The sequence below is a fragment of the Dermacentor silvarum genome, chromosome 2 (assembly GCF_013339745.2).
Source record: "Dermacentor silvarum isolate Dsil-2018 chromosome 2, BIME_Dsil_1.4, whole genome shotgun sequence".
In the NCBI taxonomy this organism is placed as follows: Eukaryota; Metazoa; Arthropoda; class Arachnida; order Ixodida; family Ixodidae; genus Dermacentor; species Dermacentor silvarum.
This window is the reverse complement of record NC_051155.1, coordinates 112,265,509-112,276,868: the sequence shown is the minus strand read 5'-3', so window position 1 is coordinate 112,276,868 and position 11,360 is coordinate 112,265,509.

Below are 11,360 nucleotides of genomic sequence, written 5' to 3'. Positions count from 1 at the left end.
GTCAATAGGCATGCTATGAATAGCATGCCTATTGCTCCTATTGTGGGACCAGAATCGTTGTTGTAACCTCACCATTTCACTCTTCCTTGGCCGCCATGGGCACATTTAGTAGTGGTTTATTATCTAGCTGATGTGCACGTACTTCCGAGAAAATACTTTTTTATTTTAGTCACTAATTTGAAAGTGTAACAATTACTGGTCACTCATACATTAATGGCATCCTTTTGAGCCATTATACGCAAACATTATATGTACTGTCATAGAACGGTAAGCATACGTGCAGCGTGAAGAAATATAAGACAGAAAACTTATGAAAACACGAGGAACATTTTAAATTCATATACACAGATGTAAAGAAATTGCGCTATGACGTGACAGTGGGCTTTTTCTTGATCTTCGTATTGGAACATATAACTTATGTGCACACTGAGACATATTGAGGCAGCTAAGAAAACAGTCCCATTCTTTGCCGTATAAAGAAATCACCGACGATTACGATACTCTCGAATGCGAATTTTGGGCGCTTTGAATTCCCGATATATTGTGGCAAAAAATTTTAAACTGAACGACAGGGTCCACTCGGCGGCGGCGCTGAGCCTCTGCTCGGGCAGCTCATTTAGCAGCAGCGGCAGACGAAGCATTTCCACAGGTTGCGTCGCTGATTGTTCAGAAAGGAAGCGTGAACACGGGAACGCGTGGCTCGCGTGGAGCGCATTCTCTAGCGGCCGCCGCGCAGTGGGTCCGAAGCCCACGCCAGTGCTTTGTTTACATATATGGTATCGGTGGACGCGTTCGCCGCATGCCTGGTCATCGCCGTGAATTACGTCTCGTGCGGCACTCCGCTTTCCTCCTCCCCTTTTCGCCATAACCTCCTCCTCCGCTTTTCTCCTCGCGCTCTCTTCTCTCTCGCCGTCTTTCATCCCCCACTGCACTCCGCGTTCGCTCTTTCATCCTTCGCTGTGCTCGTTCACCCGAGTACGTCGAGGGACGCTGACGCCCAATGCAGGAATGGGCGCCTAAGAGCTGACACATTTACACATTTGCACGAATACACATACGCACGGACACACACATTTACATTTACATTTACGCATACACATTTACACGGACGGTTCCACCATTTCCAACAGCCCTACCGGAGCAGCAGTTGTTCCATCAGACGCCGTCACATTGCAATTTAAGTACTCGCACAATACCACGTCTACAACAGCAGAATTTGCGGCTCTTCAAGGTGCAGTCAATTACGTGCTGCAGCAGCCGCCAAATCGTTGGGCCATTTTCAGTGATTCGAAAGCAGCTCTACAAACTCTGCAGTTTTCCCTACGACAAGCGTTACACGAGCACCTAGTGCACGAAATTAGGCACGCTCATCATTACGCGCTCGAGGAAGGACACGACATTGTATTTCAGTGGTTGCCCGAGCCATTGCGGAATGGTTCGGCAACGACAGCGCAGACGAAGCAGCACGCTCGGCTCATAACAAAGATCAGCTGGTTCCTATACCACTCTCAAGAACGGATGCTGCGCGGCAACTTCAATCGATTGCTCGCCACATCACACTTCTGCGATGGAATTCACCGGGTTTCACCAACTCACATTTGCACTCTCTTGACCTTAACTTACCACCTGGATTTTGTCGTCGTAAAACAACTTTACTGTGTCGCATGTGGTTGGGTGTCGCATTTACCAACGTCTATTCGTTCCTAATAGGGATGACCAACAGTGTGGCGTGCAATTTGTGCGGGTGCGACGAGACTCTCGAGCACCTTCTGTTTCACTGTCCATGTTTTGACACTCAACGACGTATTCTCCAAGCTAAACTCAACCCGTTAGATAACAGAACGCTCTCGGAAGAAAATGTTCTTGGGCCGTGGCCTATGTATTCCTGCATGCAAAAGGCCACAAAAGCCCTTCTGCAGTTCGTCAAGAGTACTGGATTGTACGCACGCTTGTGACAGCGAAGATTCTTCTGCGACTGTCTCTGCGAATGACGGACTCCAATTTTTTTCTCTCCTTATCTATTCTTTCCCTTTCCCCTTCCCCAAGTGTAGGATAGCCAACCAGGCACGTCCTTGGTCAACCTCCCTACCTTTCCCTCTTCGTCTCCCTCTCTCTCTCTAAGAGCTGAGCTCTATGATGAATTCAGGTTATTAAGACAGGCAATCAATCAAATTGAGTCTCGCATATAATCAAGCAAAGAAATTGCGCATCCTTATAACTTTAGTCATAAAAGGTGCTCTTCAACGTGCTCGAACATAATGATGCATGTTTTACCAGGAGGGACTCCTGGTGAAAACGCTGTCCTGCCTACATTACTGCCAGAACACATCGCTTGATATACGTTGAATACCGAAACGCTAGCGTTCATAACTGGAACCGAAAGTTATTGTACACATGCGGACACTACAAGCTTAGTAAAGAAATTGAAACTTAATGACGTAGTTCCAAGTTCCAAGGACATACTGCAGCTCGCTGTGAGGGTAGAATAGTGGGGCAAAGGTATAGGTGGCTCGCTAGATTAGTTTATAGATTGCGTTCTGTTTACATTTATTAAAGTGAGTCAAACGCTCGGATAATTCTTTGGTACTTTACTCCCATGTAAAAACAGCCACCGGAGCACGAACCTGCGACCGTTAGCTTAGCTGAGCAGCAGAATCGACAACGACTTTTCCACCGCAGCGAGTACCGGGAGGTTGTAAATGAATGTCCAGCGAGCAGGACTTGCTTCGCTATGTTTGATTTTATTGCGATAGCAATTATATGGACACTTCAACCAGATTTCTGCCGTCGGCGTCGCCGTGAGGATAGATAAAATCTCCGCCGCGCGCCGTATGCCCGAGCGGAAGCGTGCGGGGACGCGCGCTATCACGGAGAGCGAACGCACTCAATCTCGCCATCGTGCTCACTCGCACCGTCTCTTATCTCCACACGGCTCTGACCTTTATGCGCCGTGCATTCGCCGCTCAGTTTCCGTTGAAGCGATAGACCGCACGTACCTTCGCCCGCTGCGGCGTATGGGCTCACTGCCAGCGTTTTGACAGTCGTTGTCTGCAGTCATTCAGTGTGATCTATTCAGCACGCTTGTTCATTCAGTTGGTAATAGTCGCCACATTTTCCAACGCACTTGCAATGCTGCCCGTATCGGCAGTGCAGCGCTACAGGTGTGTCCCTTCGCACACGGGGACGCGCCTTCTCGTGGTCATCGAGTCTCTCTTCAACTTACGCCGCAGCACATGCTCTCATGCATATTGAGCCGCTCACCTTAGTATGATTGCTTGCTTCGCATTCATTGCTTTTTGTGATTTTTAACTCAAAGCGCATTCTTTCGTATGAAGATCGATATTTGTTCCCCTCCTTGTACTTCTTTATTCTGCCGCTACGGGAGCTCTCGGGTACGCGATTTTGTCTCCATCATCATCATCGTCATGCTTTAAGGCAAGGTCTTAGTCGCAAATAAAAAAAAGTGAATCGATGCCAATGAATACCCAAAGAACGAGACCGGCTGAAAGCAACCGTTATTTTATCTCGTAGTCCGGTATCACATGAACGACCCGTTTCTCAAACTGGGGCAAACCGTGCTATCTAACGGCGTTTGAATAAAAGAAAAGGCTAGTTATGTCAAAGATCTTTACATTACATAAAAATAAAAACGAAAGAATGAAAATGCATTCGCTGCCAGCTCTGACCCGAGAGGAGTGCCCCCGTAGAAGCATAATGGAGGGATTCTTACTATATCTTTTCGTTGCGGGCTATCGTTACGCGATTGAGTCTGCCTGGTGGTCCACTATGGCGCCGCCATTGCATAAACACACGTGCAAGGAAAGCTCTAGACACAAAAAATAAAATCGATATAATGGACTTATTTTTCTTCGCTCGCTGAATTGCTGCCGCGTTACCCAGCATGCATTGCGCCTTTTCGCCGCATACAGTATGGAGCAGACAAGCTCCAACTCGGTTCCCCTCGAGGCCGCTCCACGAAGCGCCGCATGCCAACCAATGGCTCCTTTGGGAGTCGTAAAAGTCAACGACCGACTTACGATTCCCGTGTGCCAGCGAGGTAATACTTACCGTTTTTTTACTCGCCTGTCGTTGTCGCAAAACACACGTTAAGCGAAAATAAGTCGCGTGCAACTTTCGCGTCCAGGTTTCTCTCTTTTTTTTTCATCTTTTGTGTTTGCGTTGGCGACCGGAAGTTGCAGTTTGCAACAAAGCCTAGTGTCCGATTTAGGTATATATAATATTTTTGTCTCTTGTCTGTGCGTCGCAATGCGTATTATTGCTGTCTCCATGACCAGAAAAATATTGTACCCCTGTCCCAGTCAAACGGCACGCTTGATGTTTTTTTTTTTTTTTTTTTTTTTTTTTTCATTGCGGAAGATAATGTTCAGGGATCTGCACTCAGTTATGGCGAGATCCGCGGTCGTTTTCCCTCTTCGGGAATTTCTCTAATTAAACTTTTTTTTTACCCGTTTCTCTCTACCACGACTTCAAATTCTAGCTTACCACATAATTACTATTGTACCGTTTATATAACTTTTTCCTTCATCTTGAAGTCATTGTTGCGGCTAACTATATACCTGCGCTCGATTTTGCAAGCCGGATCCAAAAGTAACCGACGTGCGCTCATCTAGGTATTTGTATTTCAATATAGAAATAACTTTGCGCTACAAAGAATAAACATGTTTTCGCTGAATGTTTATCAGATGTGGGCTTCGTGCCATTCAAGGATGTGCCACCAAAAAACAGTCTACTGTTAGTAATGGCATGAATGAAAATTGAGAAAATCCTAAATGTTCTAATGAAATAGCGGGGCAATAGCATTTGCATTCTTTGTGGTGATTGTCGATTGTTTAGTACATGTGAGTATCGAGAGCTGAGAAAATCCTGAATGTTCTAATAAAATAGCAAGGCAATAGCAATTTGCGTTCTGTGTGGCGATTGTCGATTGTTTAGCACATGTGAGTATCGAGAGCTCAGTATCTAGAGACTTTCGCTAAAGTCTTCTCGAAGAGCTTTTAAAAGCAAATTCACCAGCTGGCACCAAGGGAGGCGTGACGGTTTCGAAAGTGGATGGCAAAAGCAAAACCAAAGATTGCATGGGAGGCTGATTTCGCGAGAAGATGGCTGAAATATTAGATTTCGACTTGTCTGAGCGCACGTCGGACCGAGTTGCTTGCCAGTGTTGTTTGTTTCTTTTTAATGCTATATACTTTCCGCGGTATATGGATAGTTCCACTGTAGGAGTAACAGGAAAGACAAAAAAGAAAAGACATATTTTTCACTTAACGAGCCGATTCAGTCACTCACCGCTGAGGAGCGCGGTATATGCGAACATGTTAGATCCATGACATTTGACGCAGCTATTTGGAAAACTTTTTAGGATAGAAGCGGTAAGGAACACGCTCAAATGACAGGCTACAGCGAGCAAGGGCGCAGGAATCGCGTTTAAAGGACGACAGATTTACGAAGCGTACATACATCTTCGTTTATACACTGCGAAACAGTTCATCTTCATTACACCGTCTTCAGTCAGCTTCAATCCAGGCGGCGTCTCCGTATTGAGAATGTCGAAACAGGCTTGGGGTTAGGTCGATGAGCGAAGGCTTGCTTTTGTCTAACTTGCTTGCCGGTGGTTCTTTGATTGTGTAAACCAAAGGTCGTATGCGTAATAGGTAAATACGTGCGTCATATTTTTACTAGCCATCAGAGTCATATGTTTCACCTTTACTCCGGGCCTACGGCCTAAAACATATTTGCCATGCGATTTGCATGCAGGGCAGTTATACACTTGCATAATATTCTGCAACGCGTTTTTCGTTTGTGCGCCGACCCGTACGTGGGCTCCTGCAGTGCGTTTTCTCTTTGCGAAAGCATAGCTTGCTTGGAATATTCCCAAGACGACTTCGACGGGGATCAGACAAGCAATGAAAATGGCTTGATATTCTCATTTTTCATTGTGTTGAAAGCATGTTAGAGTTCTTGGCGGCAATAATGTTTATTCTTCAACTACAGTATCGTTTATTTGCATCTTTTTCAATACAAGAAATGTAGTGATGAATTTTCCTCTTCTGCACACAACATGCTACTCACAATTCTGCTTACAGTGAAGGGTATCGGCCCGTGTTCAACAAATTTCCCTTGCTGAAGAGAATTCCCTCATTTAGCAATCAGTGTGTCAATGTTTTGTCGCCAGTACAGCAGCGCGTTACCAAAATGGAAAAAAAGAAAGAAAACAAAAGCTTGTTAAGCAACTTATTTGATTCGTTCCAACGTATCAACGAGGCTTATATGTACAGCCGTGAGCAAAAGTATACGGACCACAGGGTTGCCGTAAAAAACTGAATTTCTTCGTAATAATTATGCATAAAGTGAAATTGACAAGTACAGTGGATAGTGCGCAATGCCAAGTTTGAAATGCATTCCTTAATTGCAAGTTTCATTCACAGGCAGTTGAAAAAATCGGCTTTTTCGCACAATCCCTGGTACGTATACTTTTGCTCACAGCTGTACACCCGTGTTTCTGTGGGCACTGTCACGCAGTCTGCAGTTCTGTTTTGTGTGCGTGTGTGATTTTCTTTTCTTTCCTTCCTTTTTTTATTCTTTATTTTTATTTATTTTTTCTCTCTCGCTCCTTTCGCATCCCTTTACCCCTCCCCCGGTACAGGGTAGCCAATAGGAGATAACCTCTGGTTAACCTCCCTGTCTTTCCTTTACCTTTTTCTCTCCCTCTCTCTCTGTACACCCGTGAGCAAAGTATACGGACCAGGGGTTGCGCGATAAAGCCGATTTTTCCCTCTGCCTGTGAACGCAACTTGAAATTGAGGACTGCAGTCCAAACTTGGCATTGTGAACCTTTCAGTGTACTCGTGAATTCCAGTTTATACTTGTTAATTACGAAGAAATTCAGTTTTTCAGCGACCTTGTGGTCTGTATACTTTTGCTCACGGGTGTACGTCTATATGTTACTCAGTAGAAAACACATGAGAGCGTTTCTGCCGGTCGTTCGTATGATACTTCTTTCGAGAGAAAACTCCCAGGACAAGGATGCCTCGATTTTGCTTCCTACGACTGACAGTCGTCTATTTTCGAGCTTTGTAATTTTCGCCACCATCCCAAGTTCTGCAGTCTTCCCCTTCGTATCACATTTGTTTTTGACTCCACAAATTTAAGCCCCATGGGTAGGTAGTGACAGAATGCATCTATTCCACTTTCCTGTCCAAAAAAATAATAATAATGTCGGTGCGCTTCCGTTATGACTTTGAGGAGTGCCGGCTGGAATGCGCTTCGACTCACTTTCTTTTTCTTTGTTTTGAGATTTAAATAAATATGGAACCAAATATATAATAAATGAAAAAGAATTTGAGAAATTTGCATGGTGACCTTAAAGCGAAGCTACCGCAAAGCCGCGCACAGATTCGAGCATCTCTCGGACTTTCTTAAGGTCAGTTGCGGTTCCATGATAACAGGGCTTCGAAGAGTGAGCTCGGTCTTGGCGTTAGTTGATATAGGCAGCTGCATAAGAGCCGCGTAATGCGACTATATGGCGCCGGCAATGCTATCATCACCGGAAATTTGTAATAAACAGTTCTCCTTAGCTATATGCGGTTGCATTTCAAAGAGTCTCGAAAGAACAACGCCCACGTGCATGTATTTAGCGACACGCGGTAAAGAACTCTTTACTAAAGCACCTTAATTAAATTATGGGATTTAATGCCCAGTGACTGCAGATTTGGTTCTGAGAGAAACTGTAGTGGATGGATACCAAATAATTTTGACCACGTGGGGGTTGTTTCACCTTACTGGAACCTTAACAACACTGTTGGGGAACACTGTTGATTGTATATGTGTAAATATATTCAGAAAACGCGAACGTCTAGGCGGCGAAAGCTGCGCTGTTTATTCAGTTTCTATTTATGCATTTTGTAGGTGGTTTGAAATTCCGCATAGGGTGCAGATTTGTTGTATACAACAAATATGATGCAGCCATTTTATTGCGATAGCAATTATTGGACACTAGTCGCGACGTCATTTGGAGATGAAATCGTGTCGTCTTTCACGGGGAGTGAACGCACGGCGGAGCATAGGGAATTAGGCGTCTGCAGACGCGCCTTCTTCAGACGCGCGAGAGGCCGTTGCGGCACCAAGTGCCTATTTATATGAGAGGTTGCATTTTGAGCTAACGCGGGCAAAACGCCGATGGCGTCGACAACAACCAAAGCCGCTCACCTTATATGCAGCTATCGCATTCATTGCTTCGCCCTTAGGGCGAAACTGTGCCATGCCGGATTTGGAGTTTACGCAGCCAAGATATTTCGCCTAGAATGCATCGGAATATGCTGTCGCAATTTATATTTTTGTACAGGGTGTTTCAGCTAACGCCAGCCAAACGGTCCGACGAAAAAAAAATGGAAAAAGCACGGTGCAAGATACGATCCTAAGAACTATGCTGTTCGGTAGTCGCACCTCTAGCAACCGAACACCGTGGGTTGGATTAAAAAGAAACACGGAAAACCGTGTTTCTTATATATTTTTTTTTCGTTGAACAGTTTCGCTAGCGTTTGCTGAGATACTCGGTGTAAATCACGGCGGAGTACAACTTTGTGTTACCGAACACACCCTACACACGTTCTCTTCAATTTTTAACATACTAGACATGTAAATATTACAATTCCTGATGCTCCGTGTCTTCCTTTTATAGCACTGACGTGTTTTCCTAGTACGTTACATATTCACGTAAAAAAAAAAAAAAACATCGGCGGGAATGAAAGAAGCAAAGCGCGTACTGGCGTGCCAGAGTTTCATCTTTCCGGCTTGAGAGCCCACCTGAATCCGTTCAGTTCCGCTTTCTTGTCCAAGCTCTCGTGAAAAGCGTCAAACGAAAAATAAAGAAAACGCCGTTACGAGCGCGAGCACTCAGGACCACGGCCGGGCTCCTCAAATTTAAGTTGCCCGCTCCACCAAGGAGCAAAACCACTCTTGCTGCGTGGCTTTCTACGGACAAAAATCTAATAAGCAGGGTGCTCGTTCCATACTAGAAATGACAAACGAAAGCACAGCAAATACGGGCAAGGAACAGAAGAGACAATGGTTAACTTTGCGCGCGTAAGTTTTGTCACTTCTGTTTCTGTTGCGCGCTTACAATTCTACTCAGTGCGCTCGCTCAGGTTTCTATCTAAGCATTTTCCTTTCTCTTGCATCGTACTATGCCAGCCGTAACACTACTTTCTCCTTTATAATGATTTATTAGTTTACTTTAATTAAACAAAATTAAACACTACGCCTTACATGAACAACCCTGGAGAACAGACAAGAATATGAGTGAGAGTCTATATTTGACTAAGGCGGAAGCTAGGGCCATATAACGTAAAAATATTCCAATATGTTTTATTCCAATCTCCTGACGTCAAATTTACGTAAACGCCGACGCAAGCATCGGGCGGTAACCCGCAGGGTAGTTTGAAAAGCCCTATCAAACGCGCTCTTCGTTTATAGGAGGTCACTTTTTTTTCCTTTCAAAGCGAATAGCATTGCCTACACTGAGCAGCTTTTCTTATCGAATTGGCTGACAAGAGGCGAGGAGCAAGCTCAAGTGGAGAGGGGTCTGTGGGGCCGAGCCAGCACAGCGAAAGTAGATAACCAGATAAAGAGACTTCTGCCGGCGTCTTTGATTGGTCCACTTCCCCTTCCCTTGCACGCAGCCGCAGGCTGCGTGCAACGGAAGGTTAAATTTGCCGTCAGAACGGATCTTTAGCAAAGAAGAGTTGGAAGAGCGATGTCGTATACGTGCCGAAAAGGCTTGAAAGTGCTACACTGCGACGCAAAAATTTTTATCATACGCAAATAAATCCATGTTTCCCGGCAGCTCCGAGTAACCAGTGCCAGTGCGATCGACGGTCAGCCATCTATTCCTTTCTGAATCTCAGGCTATTCAGAAGAAAAAAATCAGTTTCATTCGGCATACCAATGCGTGTTTAACTCTCGTGAAAAGCGTCAGACGTAAAATAAAGAAACTGCAGTTACGAGCGCGAGCCACTAATAAACATCACTTTGACGCGGTGACTTCTCGCGGTTTTGTGACGTCGCGTGACAGACAGGCGAAGTGGGCGCAGCCCCAAAATGTTTGACCAATAGCAGAGGGCTAATGCCGAAAAAGGCGTCGAATCAGGCGTACTTATTTTTCTTTTGTTCGGCCTAATCATGCATAATCAGTGTGCACGCATCATATCAGATGGGACGTTCTCGCGGTTTTCGTGACTTCGCGTGACAGAAAGGATAAGTGAGGGTGGCCCGAACATTTTTTTGACCAATCGTTGAGGGCTGATTGAGCCTCTTGCTCTTTAGAAACACAATCTCTCTCTCACTCTGATTGCAGAATGGGACTGTCATAGTTTGGAATAGCTTTACGTCATAGCGCCCCTAATGTTTATGAGCGGCCTACTAGAGCAGTTTATATTTTTCAATATGTATTGTTGTTTCATCTTTTTTAGAGTGATTTCGAGTTGGGTCATTGAACAGGCTTTGAAGCTGTCTTTATTTGATGCAACTAGATAATTATTTACAATAAAGTACGCCTCGGCCATATGGTGCACGCAGAAGAGCACCCCCTATGTGATAACTATTTTAGAAATGCGCACACTCTATTCAAGCGCGATCCTTTGACGAAAGAGGCGCAACAGATATTTCAAAATATGTTGTCGATGAGCCCTTGAGTTATTAGGTAATCGCCGCCATCCTAATTACCCCAAATTACCCAAGTCGGTGCACCACCACGCTATCGCCAATGTTTAGATGCATTAACCAATGCATCTTAATGGACTTACCGTACATATTGGCTTACAAACCTTTGTAATACTTTATAATTAAATTATTGGGCTTTACGTGCCAAAACCAGTGTGATTATAAGGCACGCCGTAGGGGAGGATCCGGAATAATTTGGACAACCTGGGGTTCTTTAACGTGCACCTAAATCTAAGTACATGGTTTTTCGCAATTCGCCCCCATCGAAACGCGGCCACCATGGCCGGGATTCGATACCGAGACCTCGTGCTCAGCAGCCCAACACCATAGCCACTAAGCACCCCGTGCGAGTTACAATTTTCTGTACTTGATCTGTACAACGACAATGTGATATATGTGGTGGCATGTGAGTGGGAAACATGTGGTTTTGAATACTGATAGCTAACGTGCGAAGCAACAATAGGAAGACTGACAACTTGCTTGGCGGAGGCTCGTCAAAATAGAAACGACACCATAGGGGCGCCGTTTTTTCTTTTGAAAGTTTTTTTTTTTTGCTGGTGGTTTATTATTCATGCAATGTAATCAAGCTTAAGCGGCACAACCCAGTCTTAATGAAACTGCTT